Source organism: Eutrema salsugineum, unplaced genomic scaffold (assembly GCF_000478725.1).
Source record: "Eutrema salsugineum unplaced genomic scaffold, Eutsalg1_0 scaffold_3, whole genome shotgun sequence".
NCBI classification, from domain to species: domain Eukaryota; kingdom Viridiplantae; phylum Streptophyta; class Magnoliopsida; order Brassicales; family Brassicaceae; genus Eutrema; species Eutrema salsugineum.
Window position 1 is genome coordinate 10,041,243 of NW_006256756.1, and position 13,191 is coordinate 10,054,433.

Here is a 13,191-nt window from a genome sequence, read left to right on the forward strand (position 1 = left end):
GCCTGGCTTGAGAAACTTGTTCATGTGCTTTAGAAACCGATTTTTGCAGCAACTTTTCAAAATTTTTGAGAACTTTGTGAAACTTGATCTTGTGCTAACTTATTTCTGAGAAAATCCTTTGCAGATGACTGAGAGAACCAATGCTCTAGCCCGCATGAAGAAGGGTCTTGCATCCAAAGACAAGGGCTTGGCCTCAAGATCTTCACAGCCAAAAGGAAATGGTCAAGGCACCAAGAAAAGCACAAAGCAAGGGAAAGGAGAACAAGGGCCAAAAAGGACAAGGAATGAAGAGAAAGCATTGGTGGTTGCTTCTGGTTCCAAGGAGAAAGGAAAACAACTGGCTGTGGTATCTGATGATGAACAGACTGAGAGTGGCTCAAGCAGCTCAGCTGGAGGTTCCCAAGGCACCATTGAAAAGGCATCAAAGAGGATCAAGAAAACTGAACCAGAAACACCTGATTATCTGGCCAAGTTTCAACAGATGGGGATCCAGCAAGGGAGGTTCCCTGATGTGGACTTTTTGAAGAAGATTGGCATCTTTGAGGATGTCAAAACTTTGCTTGGGAACATGGGCATTGAATCACTCTTGGAGCTGAGAGAGATCGCATATGAAGAGGAGTCCCAAGAGTTCTTGGCTTCTTTTGATGCTTTTATGTACTACCCAAGGGATTCAAAGATTCTTCAAGGGGATGGTCTTGGATACATGGAGTTTACGGTGAAAGGAAAGGTCTATAGAGTGCCATTCAGGGAACTTAATGAGATATTTCGGTTTTCTGCGCCCAAGAACATACCTCTCTCCAACCAGATCGGTCTTAGAAAGGAAGATGTTCAAGCTTTATGGAGATCAATAGCTTCTGGGAAGTACACAGCTGGAGCAGCTAAGTCCTCTTGGATAAGAAATCCAGTGCTGAGATATGTCCACAAGATCCTCTCTCACAGCTTCTTCTTCAAACTTGATGTTGGGAGAGTTCATAAGGGTGATCTGAATCTCCTTGGTGTGGGGCTGCAACAGTTGATGCCAACTTATGAAGATGGGAAGCCCTATGAAGGATATGCTTACACACCTTGCCTTGCCTCTCAATTAGCAAGGTCTTTGATGTTCTACAAGGAATGCATTTGGGGTTCAACAAAGAAGGATGCAAAGCTGGCCCATGGTTGGGTTGTAACAAAGATCATGAAGGCAAGAGGGTACAGGTTCAAGGAGAACAAGACAAGGTTTGACCTGATTAATGACGCTCATTTTTGTAAAATCGGTTTCTTTCAAGGAAGATTTGGAGCCAAGCTGGTTTACAATTTCAAGTCCTTCATTGATGAGCCAGTCCAAACTCTCCTGCCCAACCCCTCCATCACCACAGTCCAAGTAAAGAGGAAGATTCACTTCTACTTGTTGAAGGAAGAGCTGTACAATGTCCAAACTGACCCACCAATTCTCAAGTACAAGAAGGCCTGCAGAGAAGAAGTGTCCAAAGAAAAGAAAGCAACCGCTGAAGCTGCTGCCGCTAGTGCTGCTGGTGCTGGAGATGAAGGTCTGCCTCCACCCCAAAAACGTTATGGTGGAAAGAGATATCATTTTGATGACTACAACTGGGAGGAGCCAGGCACTTCAGGGTTTAAAGCTCAGCAAAAGATTGGTGTTCTCCAACAATGGTGCAAGTACCAGGACAAAACGATACACAAGATGGCAAAGTGTATCAAGGAGATGAAGAAAAGGATCAAGAAGCTTGAAAACCCATGCAAAGGTGGATCTCGAAGACCAGTTTCACCAAGGAACAGAGAAGAGATTGGAGAGACTTCCACCAACTGCACAGCCATGGTCTCATATGGCACAGCATGGGTGGATCTTGAAGACGGTTCTGATGAGGCAAGCCATCACTCATGGGAGACTCCCTCTGGTCACACGTCCAACCCCTCATACTCCTTGGGGTCTGACTTCCACAGCTCTTAGGTAACACTCCACCCTTGTACATATGCATGTAGTCTTTCTGTTTCTCTTTGCATTTTACTTGTTTCTTTTGCTTTTACTCCTTTCTCATGCTTTTATAACACAGGGGACTGTGTTATTTAAGTGTGGGGGAGAAGTTTCATCTTTTACTAATCATATTTTCTCTGAGTCACATTCTTGCATGCATTCATGTAGTTGCATCTAAGTGCATATAAAAAACCAAAAAAAAATTGAAAAATCAAAAAAATTTCACAAAAAAAAAAAATGTTCATGTAGTTGCATTCTCATTTTTAGGATTGAGTCTAGTTGCATATTCATATAGGCTGCATCAATGCAAGGGAGTGATGATAGGTTTTTCCTTGAGAGAATATCACTTTAAGAATTCGTTTCACTGCCCTAGTTTCTAGTTCTTTGATGCATGTAAACAAGAAAGAAATCAAGACTGATCCATGCTTTGAACTTGTTGAGTGAATCAATCTTTCATTAGTTCCAGCCTTATCTAAGTGAGAACCATAATTTGACAATCTAATTATCATTGTTTGTGTGTCATTGTGAACTCATGGGTACCCTGAAAATCTTTGAGCTCTCTTATCCTTTTTACCACTTTTTGCTAGCTCAAATAGCTGTTCTCTCATCTTGACACAGTTCCCTGCCTTGAACCAAACCTTCCTTGAAGCCTGAAACACTATAGTGAGAGATGTGAGGCTTTTTTCTGAATAAACTTGACAGAAAGTGTTGTGTTTAGGGCGACAAGAGTAGAGTATCATGTAGATCTAGCTCTGCATCATGAGTCTAGAGTAGGCTAGGAAGAGATCTTGAGAAACAGTTAGTGGAAAAGAGGAAATTTGAGATGAGAACCAGGGGATGGAAAAGAAAAGAAAGCAGTTTGGGGTCTGCTGTTTAAAGAAAGAAAAGCTCTTGTGTATTGAAAAGAAAAGTCTAGCCTCTAAGTAAAAAGAAAAGAAAAGAAGCCAAAAGCGCTCAAGTGTTTGAAAAGAAAAGAAAAGAGGCTAGACAGTTTTATGTAAGAAAGAGCTTAGTGGAAGGTTCAGACCCCAAAGCCTGAGTTTAAAGATGAAAAGATGAATCCCCTGGTGAGAAAAAAAAAAAGAATGAGAGTGAAGTTAGGAGTGAGTTGATGAGGCAATGAATGCCTTGAGAGAGGAGTAGCTAGGATTTGATCTTCATGGGAGTAGAGTTAAGGTGAAAGACCAGCTTGGGGTATTGGGTAGATGGGATCCTGCTCTTGTATGCACCAGTTGCCTTTTACCCTTAGCATTCTGTTAAAGTTTATTCCTTCTTGAGTGATCCCTTGAGCTGCACTGAAACCATAAACATTGAATGAGATCATCTTTGTCCCATAACCCTGTCCCAAGACAAGTGAGTTCACATGATTTGCATAAGCATGATTCACATGAGCTTTAATGAATGTCAAAAGGTTGGAACTATGGCTGGTTGTGAAAACTTGAGCTTGAGCTTGATTCATTTATTGATGAGTATGGCTAAAGTTTTGTGAGTAATCTTGTTAGCACTGCATCTTAGAATTAGCAACTAGGACAGTGAGCCTTGAAATTTTTTAGTTATACACTCTCTCATTAAGGAATATGACTCCCAATGCATCCAACGTCTCTCTCTCATTTGTTCTTTTGGCTTGAGGACAAGCAAAGGGCAAGTGTGGCATGGGGAGTTGATATGTTTATAATTTGAATCATTTAGGTTATATATTTCATTTCAAATCATGTTATTTCTCATGCATATTAGGTCCTTAGGTGTTGTTTTAGGACTTAGGAGTTGCATTAGGTCCCAATGAGTCTTTGCATGTTTGGAGTGTTTATCAGGTGTATTATGAGCTATTTGGAGCTGAAAAGGTAAAACCAGGAAAAGAAACGGTGATCAGGGCTTGAAAGATGGTGAAAATGGGTCTTTGGAGGTTCTCGGCGATTTTCACGTACCACAGGAAACTTTTCTCGGTGTTTTTCATGTACCGCGAGTGAGTCTCTCGGCCAAAACCTGTACCGCTGTCAAGGTTTCTAGACCAAAATTTCCGGGTACAGACGCATCTCTGAAATCGCATTACCGGAAGGTCTTACCGGCCGATTCAGCTGTCGAGTGCTTCATCAAAGTTGGAAAGGATTGGATCATGATTCCAGAGCAGGTGGAATCATAGGATTTGGAGGCGTGAGCAGAGAGTTAAGCTCACCGGAAAGCACGCCTATCTCGCTACCGTTTTGGACGCACCCGATGAGCTCCGAAGATTGCGAAAGACGATGCACTTCCAGACCGATTCAGTCTACAAGGCCTTCATCAAGATTTTATATATTTGAGTCCTATTTCCAGAACGTTTGAGATAATTCCATTTAGAGCTGTGAGCAAGAAGATAACGTTTCAGGAATGGAGGCATGTCTAGAAGCCTCTTTCTAACCATGTCAATGCACTGCGATATGAGCCCTCCAGGGAACCTTCCACTTCCCAAGCGCCAAAGGTTCGTTCACCAAAGTTGAAGATATCTGAGTGCTCTTTCCACTGAAGTTAAAATTGCGCCATTTGGACTAATATCCTGGGAGTTACTCTACCCCGAATATGAAGTGGTCAGAGGAGACCTGAAGCCTGCGAGATAGTCTTGCGACTTAGTTAACTCACATACCTGGAGATTAATGTCTGGGGATTGAGCTGCGTGTTGATATGTGCGAGTATGGTAACCCTGGGTAAGGTCAAAGGAAGGCTCCCGAGCAGGAAAAATACTAAGTCCACAAATGTGCGAATTGGTCATGCGAGTTGGCCGAATAGTGAACTGAACCGCAGAAACGTTCGCTGTTTACACCGACTTGGGCTTGCGACTTGGGAGTGATAAAGACCATCCCGCACATATCTCTGAAGCCCTGTGCTACATGGTTGTGCGAGTTAAGGAGCAAAGAGAACTGAACCGCATGAAGATTCGCATTTTACACCGAGAGAGGAATGCGGCTTGGTTACATAGTTTTATCTCGCTGAAGCTTCTTTCTAGGCCTGTGCGAGTTAGGCATGCGACTTGGGACTAAAGGAGGACCAACTGGCCCACATTTTCTCCCCAGATTTCGTCTTGGTCATGCGATTTAAAGAAAAGATAGACTGAATCGCACAAGGACTCGCAGAATACACCTAGTTTGGCATGTGGCTGAGGCTGAAGGACTTAAAGCTCCGAAGACTGTTTCTGTAGCTGTGCGACTTGGGCATATGACGTGGGAAGCACCTGACCAACTCGCACACTCGTCATGTTACCCATTAAAGCCGGGCCAGGACCCGGTTTGTTCTGGGCTGACCCGTTTCGTTTTACGACCTATATATAGTTTTTAGGGTTTTACCCCAAGGACTTAAGCTTTATTCCTTTTGTTTCTTGCCTCTTTTGTGAAAGAACTCCTTAGAAGAGAAATATCTGCTTTTATGAGTTTGAACCAAAAGAGAATCAAGGATCTTTGAGTGTTTAAAGCTGTTTCTTATCATCTATCTGATCATTCTTCATTTTCACACTTCTAATCATGACTAACAACACATCTTGCAAAGGATTTAGTGTATTGATCATGATTAGTGAGTATTCCCCATATTAAGGTCTTAGATATGTAGATTAGGGTGCTTAGGTGTTAGATTAGTGAGCTTAGGGATTAGATCATTCATATTTCATTCTCTACAACCTGTTCTCTAAGCTAGATCCATACACATCATATGTGGTCTAGATTCTGGGCATTTCATGCACCAAAAGTGTTTGATGAAATGCCTGAACCAAGGTTGTTAGAGGTTTAAGTATTTTTCATCATGGGAATGATTGTTTATATGCTTAAATGACAGATTAAACTGGTTCTTAATTCTTGTTAATTCATGTTTCACTAATGATGATTAGGTTAGAAACTGTTTTAGCATAGAATTTAATGCCTTCATGAGAGAATTAGCTTAGTTAATGATGTTTAAGTTGAATGGTTTGCTTGATCACATGATTCATTAGCTCATTAGTTTAGTACCAAAGGCACCCTAATCCACTATCACGTCTAAGACCTTTCTCATCATCATTTATACATTCTCATCTCATTTAGTCTATTTACTTGCTTGTTTAAGTTGATCATTAGCTTTAATTCTTGTTTTAAGCTTGTTTAGTGGAAGTAACATCAAAACCTCACTCATTCGGCTTGAATTAAGAACTGATCTTGCATCTTAGTGTATACACATGATGGATTGATACCCTTTGTACTGCAAATTGACAAAAGGAAGTAGATGCCGGATATTGCCTACTATTCGTAGAACATCTCAAGGGAGCCGCGCTCGAATAGTTTTCGAGACAGGAGCGCAATTCAATCGGCAGTTTCCAACAGCTCTCCGCTTTGTTCCTTAAGCAATATTCGATGTTCATGGATAAAGGAACTTCTGATGCTGACCTGTGGATGCTATCCCAAGGACCGAATGAACCGCTTCGGGATTACATGGCAAGGTTCAAGGCGGTCGTATCTAGAGTAGAAGGAATAAGCGACTAGGCTCTGAAGCGGTCCTTGTGGTACAAATCTGAATTCCGACGGGAAATGGCCCTCAATACGCCACAAACGATTCAAGATGCCTTGCATTGTTCGTCAGACTTTGTTGTAAACGAAGAAGAGATGAAAAATCTGGAAGAGCAGTATGATATATTCATAAATTGCATCATTTAATGTACATATTCTAGTCAAAATCATGTCTCATTTGCATGCATTTTAGGTCTTTAGGCATTGTTTTAGGACTTAGGAGATTGCATTAGGTCCAAGAGAGTTTTGCATGTTTTGGAGTGTTAAACAGGTGCTTTTGGAGCCAATTTGGAGTGGATGATGTGATTCAGATGAAGAAATGGAGTTGGAATGATCAAAAATGGTGAAAAGGAGCAATTTTGGGTTTCTCGGCAAAATGGTGTACTGAAGGTCGAAGGTTCTCGACCAAAATCCTTCCCGCGGGTAGCTTTCTCGGCCAATAACACGTACCGCGGTCAAGTCTCTCGGCCAAAATCTCCGGGTGCAGACACGTTTCCGAAATCGCCTGTCCGGGGAACCTTCCGGTCAGATTTAGCTGTCGGAGTCTTCATAAAGATTGGAGATAATTGAGTCAAGAGTTCATAACAGTTGGAATCAAGGCATTTGGACCACAGAACTGAAAGATATGGTAATCGGAAGACGAACAGGTCTCGCACTCATTCCGGAGCAATCCGATACCCCTGAATGATCGCCTGTCCGGGGAGCCTTCCGGTCCGATTCAGACGGCGGGTGCTTCATAGAAGTTGGAGAGCATTGCATCACGGTCTCTTAGCAAGTAGAATCGTGGAATTTGGACGCGTGAGCAGAGAGATAAGCTTGTCGGAAGGAACCCCAGTCTCGCAGGTATTCCGGACCGAGCAGATCAGTTCTAAAGGATGCGAAGGACGGTGCACTTCCAGGCCGATTTAGTTTCCGGGTCCTTCATGAGAACCATAGACATTTGAGCCTTCTTTCCAGAACGTCCAAGAGCATTCAATTCGGATCTATGAGCAGAAAGATACAGTCTCCGGAATGGACACATGTCTAGACGCCTCTCTCTGGTCGTGTACATGCACTGCAAAGATGTGCCCTCCAGGAAGCCTTACACTTCCCAAGCACCGAAGCTTTCTTCACCAAAGTTCGAGATAAATGAGTCCTCTGTCTTCTGCAACCGAAATCATTCAATTCGGACAAGTCTCATAGGAGTTACACTCTCCGGAATGCGAAGTGGTCTAAGCTGCTCTGGATGCTGCGAGTTGGAGAGGAAGGAGACCAAGCCGCAGCAACACTCGCAAATCACTCCGACTTGAGCCTGCGACCTAGGTGCAATAGAGACCAACCCGCACAGTTTGTACATTCCCCAGAAACCGCCTTAGCCCTGCGAGTTGGAGAGGAAGGAGACCAAGCCGCAGCAACACTCGCAAAACACTCCTACTTAGGCGTGCGGCTAAGACAAGGCGATTCAGGCTTCACAAGACAAGTCTTCATCTACTGCGACTTAGGTGTGCGACCTGGGACATACTGGACTGACCCGCAGGATTCCCACTTGACCCAACTGAGCCGGGTCAGTACCCAGTTTGTCCTGGGCTGACCCGGTCCATTAGCACTAGGTATATATAGTTTTTTGGGAGAAAAACCCAAGGAGATCATCTTCTCTCTTAGTTTCTCTCTAGTTTTCTTTCCTTTTTAGTGTAAAAACGTTTTGGATTAAGAGAGATCTCAAGGATTTAATCAATCTAAGTCTGTTTGTCATCATCTCATCATTTCATTTCTGCTTCTAATCATGATTAACATCATCTCTTGCAAAAGATTAGATGTGTTCTTCATGATTAGTGAGTAGTCATCTTTTAAACTTCTAGGTGTGTAGATTAGGGTGCTTAGATGTTTGATTGGTGATGTTTAGGGTTTAGATTCTCATTCCATTTCCTTAGTTAGTTGCTCCTAATGCCAGATTTCCTTGGGAAAGTGAAATCTGGGTTCATAGGCATTTCATGCACCAAAAGTGTTTGATGAAATGCCTGAATGAGCTAACTTAAGGGTTTATGCCTTTTTCATCATGGGAATGATTTGTTAAATGCATGAATGACATATTAGAACTGTTTCTTAATGCTCATTGATTCATATTTCACAAATGATGATTTGGTTTGAAAGTGGATTAGTGTAGAGATTAATGCCTTCATGAGAGGATTAGTCTAGATTAGAGTTCTAAGTTGAAATGTTTGAGATCATGTGATTGCTTGTTATGTCTTTCTGTATAAGATTCAGTCTTCTTGGTTGAGAGATTGTTTGGTCACTTATTAGGCTTGATGCATTATGCTTGCTGATTGCTTGATTATATCTAATGGTTGTTAGACTTGATTAAGTGATTTGCAAAGGGATTATTGTCATGGGAATGAATTAATCTGATTAAGAAGCCTAGACTAAAGAGTAGCAAGTGTTGCATTATGTTCTTAGCATCATGATTCAATATCTAAAGCACCCTAATCAATGATCACATCTAGAGGTTTAGCTTTTATCATTTGCTTAATCACCATCATCTTGTTTTGTTTGCTTGCTTAGTTCATTAATCATAGCTTGTTTGTTTCTTGTTTTATGCTTTCTTGTTGCTGGTTTCACAAAACTCATCTTTGATTACTTGACTTAAGAACCTATCACATAAACTAGTGCCTAACTACCACACATATGGATTGACACCCCTTATACTACTTTGACAAGGGGATTGATAACCCATCTAAGGCTAAAAAAACCTTAGTTATCACAGTACGAAGCAGCGAAAGCAGCGATCCGAAGCTACATTTTGACGCGCCCCTCGAAGAAAGGCAATCCATCAAACAACGCAACAATGCAGAGCTTGGACGAACCAAGAAGCGGAGGTGTCCAAAACTACCATGTAGGCGCTGGACGCGGAATAGGAGAGCCGCGCAGCAACACTTGGGTAAGAAGACCCACCAACTACGAAGAAAAGGCGTTCTGCGAGTATCACCAAACCTATGGGCATTCGACGGCACAATGCCAAACTCTAGGAGCCAAACTTACGGCTAAGATGGCGGCGGGAGAGCTCCAGAACGCGGTGAATCTTAAAGACCTCGTCCCTAATGAGCCAAAAGAGGGAACCGAGCCGAGCGGCACGACAAAACCCCCAAATCCTCCCCGGCAAGGCGATAACACCAAGCGCGACAGGAGAGGTGAACCTGAAGAATGACCCGAGCCTAGACAAAGAATCAACATGATCATGGGTGGATCCCAATAATACCAAGATACGGTGTCTTCCATTAAGACTTATCAGCGCCGAGCCAAAGCAAAGGAAAATTCGACAGAACCGACCGATATTCCGAACACGGTGATCTCCTTCTCCGAAGAGGAAACGACAGGGATAGATAGACCACACAACGATCCACTGGTGATCAAATTGACGACCAGAGACCACGATGTAGCGAGAGTACTCATCGATACCGGGAGCTCAGTAGATGTCATTTTCAGGGAGACACTCAGAAGGATGGGAATCGATCTCTCCGAGGTAACGGCGATCCCCAAACCTCTGACCAGATTTTCAGGAGAAACAACAATGACCATGGGCACAATTAGGCTCCCTGTGGTAGCCGGCGGAGTCACTAGGATCGTCGAATTCTGCATCACCAATCACCCAATAATCTACAATGTGATTATGGGAACTCCATGGATCAATGTGATGAGGGCGGTCCCTTCCACCTATCACCTCTGCCTTAAATTCCCAACTCCAGCAGGCATCAAAACGATTTAGGGAAACCAGAAGGAATTGCAAATGTGTTTCTTGGCAGAGCACAAGTTGAGGAACCCCGTCACCAATGCACGAGCAGATGTAGATCGCAAAAAGCTGAAGACGGACCGAGAGCCTGCGAACGAGCTCTCAAAACTCTTATAGCAATTACAGATCACGGAGAGCCGCGAAACGCGCACCGAGCCGGTATGTGATGCGGTGGACTCGGTGTGCATAGACGAAGCGTGTCCAGAACGACGCGTCAAAATCGGAACTAAGCTTGAAGAACCTCTGAGAAGCGAACTTCTTTCCCTCCTCAAGGAGAATATCAACACTTTTGCCTGGACAGCGGAGGATATGCCAGGCATAAGCATCGACGTGACCTGTCACGAGCTGAACGTGGACCAACCTTCAAACCAATCAAGCAAAAAATGAGGAAGCTCGGACCCAAACGAGCTAAAGCAGTTAACGACAAAGTGGAAAGATTGTTCAAAGTAGGATCAATTGTCGAGGCAAAATACCTAGACTGGCTTGCGAATCCAGTGGTTGTGAAGAAGATGAACGGCAAGTGGCGAGTCTGTGTAGACTTCACTGATCTCAGCAAGGCGTGCCCAAAAGACTGTTTCCCTCTACCGCACATCGACCAGCTCGTCGAAGCCACCGCGGGAAATAGGTTGTTAACGTTTATGGACGCGTTTTCTGGTTACAACCAAATCCTGATGCATCCCGATGACCGGGAAAAAACAGAGTTCATAACCGATCACGGGATATACTGTTACAAAGTCATGCCGTTCGGACTCAAGAACGCAAGGGAAACATATCAATGGCTCGTCAATAAAATATTCGCAGATCAGCTCGAAAAAACCATGGAGTTATACATCAACAATATGTTGGTCAAATCACTCGAGAAAAAAGATCATATCACGCACCTACGAGTATGCTTCGAGCAGTTTAACAAACACAACATGAAACTGAACCCGGCGATGTGCAGATTCGCGGTAACCTGGGGAGAGTTCCTCGGCTACTTCGTGACTCACCGAGGCATTGAAGCGAATCCCAAGCACATCAAGGCATTAATCGAGATGCCCTCTCCAAGAACGAAGCGAGAAGTTCAAAGGCTCACAGGAAGAGTCGCTGCGCTAAACAGATTCATTTCCCGTTCTACCGACAAGTGCCTGCCTTTCTACGACACCCTTCGAAAAACTAAGAAGTTTGAGTAGGACGAGCGATGCGAAGCAGCTTTCCAGGGGCCCGCCGGTCCTGGCGAAACCAGTTGAAGGAGAGTCCCTCTTCCTCTACATCGCCGTATCTGCTACGGCCGTGAGTGGGGTGCAACACGATGACTTCCCAAGAGCGATCCGGTGCATTAGTGCTGGTACGACCGTGAGTGGGGTGCTGATAAAAGAAGAGCGATCCGAGCAAAAACCCATCTTTTACGTCAGTCAGACACTGACCGATGCCGAGACCCGTTACCCCCAGATCGAGAAGGTCGCCCTAGCCGTTGTAGTATCGGCTCGTAAGCTGCGTCCATACTTTCAATCACATTCGATTGTTGTGCTCGCTACCCTTCCGCTGCGCTCGATCCTTCACAGCTCGGGCCAATCTGTGCGACTCGCCAAATGGGCCATAGAGTTGAGCGAGTACGACATCGAGTATCGGAACATGTCATCTGCAAAATCACAGGTGCTCGCAGATTTTCTCATCGAACTTCCGATCGAGGCGACGACCGAGCCAACTCTAGACGAAGTATGGATACTGCACGGCGACGGCTCGTCGTCAAAACACGGCTTGTGAATAGGAATCCGTCTCACCTCTCCCACCGGGGAAATATTGGAGCAGTTTTTTCGCCTGAACTTCCACGCCTCAAACAACGAAGCAGAATACGAAGTACTGATCGCTGGCATACGACTAGCGCAGGGAGTAGGAGTTGAAAGATAAGAGCCTTTTACGATTCACAGCTCGTAACATATCAATTCAACGGAGAGTACGAGACGAAGGATGGACGAATGGGAGCTTACCTTAGAGTGGTCCGAGATTTGGTGCAAACGTTCGACGAGTTCGAGCTCACACGAATACCCCGAGGTGTTTCACCTCGGCAGACGCCTTAGCAGCACTTGCCTCAATTTCAGACCCGGATCTTCGACGAACAATTCCAGTGGAATTCATCGAACGTCCAAGCATCGAAGAGGTAGAAGGAGTTTGGCTGATAAATCCTCCCGAGGAGGAACCAGAGAGCGGCGAAGCAATCGCTCTGGACGAAGACGCCTCACTAGCCGAGGTGGAGTACGGCTGCGACAAAGAATGGCTCGGAGCCATCCGAGTATACATCGCCGATGGAGAAGTACCATCCGACAAGTGGGAAACCCACAAATTAAGAGCTCAGGCCGCACGATATGACCACTCATGACATGTGTCGAGGGACCGGAGGCAAGAAAGATAATGCACGAGGTGCACAGCGGCGCGTGCAGGAAATCATTCTAGCGGAAGGTCACTTGCGATCAAGATAAAACGGCACAATTACTTCTGGCCTACGATGGTCAAGGACTGTGAGAAGTTTACGGTGAAGTGCGAGAAGTGTCAACGGCACGCGCCTACAATCCACCAACCTACCGAGGTGCTGTCGTCGATTTCGTCACCTTATCCCTTCATGAGATGGTCGATGGATATAGTCGGGCCTCTACATCGATCGAAGCAGAAGCGCTTTCGGCTCGTCCTCACGGATTATTTTTCTAAATGGGTCGAGGCCGAACACTTCGTCTGGAAAAATATCATCTGCCGAGACGGGGTCCCCTACAAAATAGTCACTGATAACGGATCCCAGTTCATCTCAACTCGCTTCAAAGCTTTCTGCGAGAAATGGAAAATTCGTCTGAGCAAATCTACGCCAAAATATCCGTAAGGGAATGGCCAAGCCGAAGCAGCCAACAAGACGATCCTAGACGGTCTGAAAAAGAGGCTCGACGCCCAGAAAGGACAATGGGCAGACAAGCTCGAAGGAGTCCTTTGGTCGC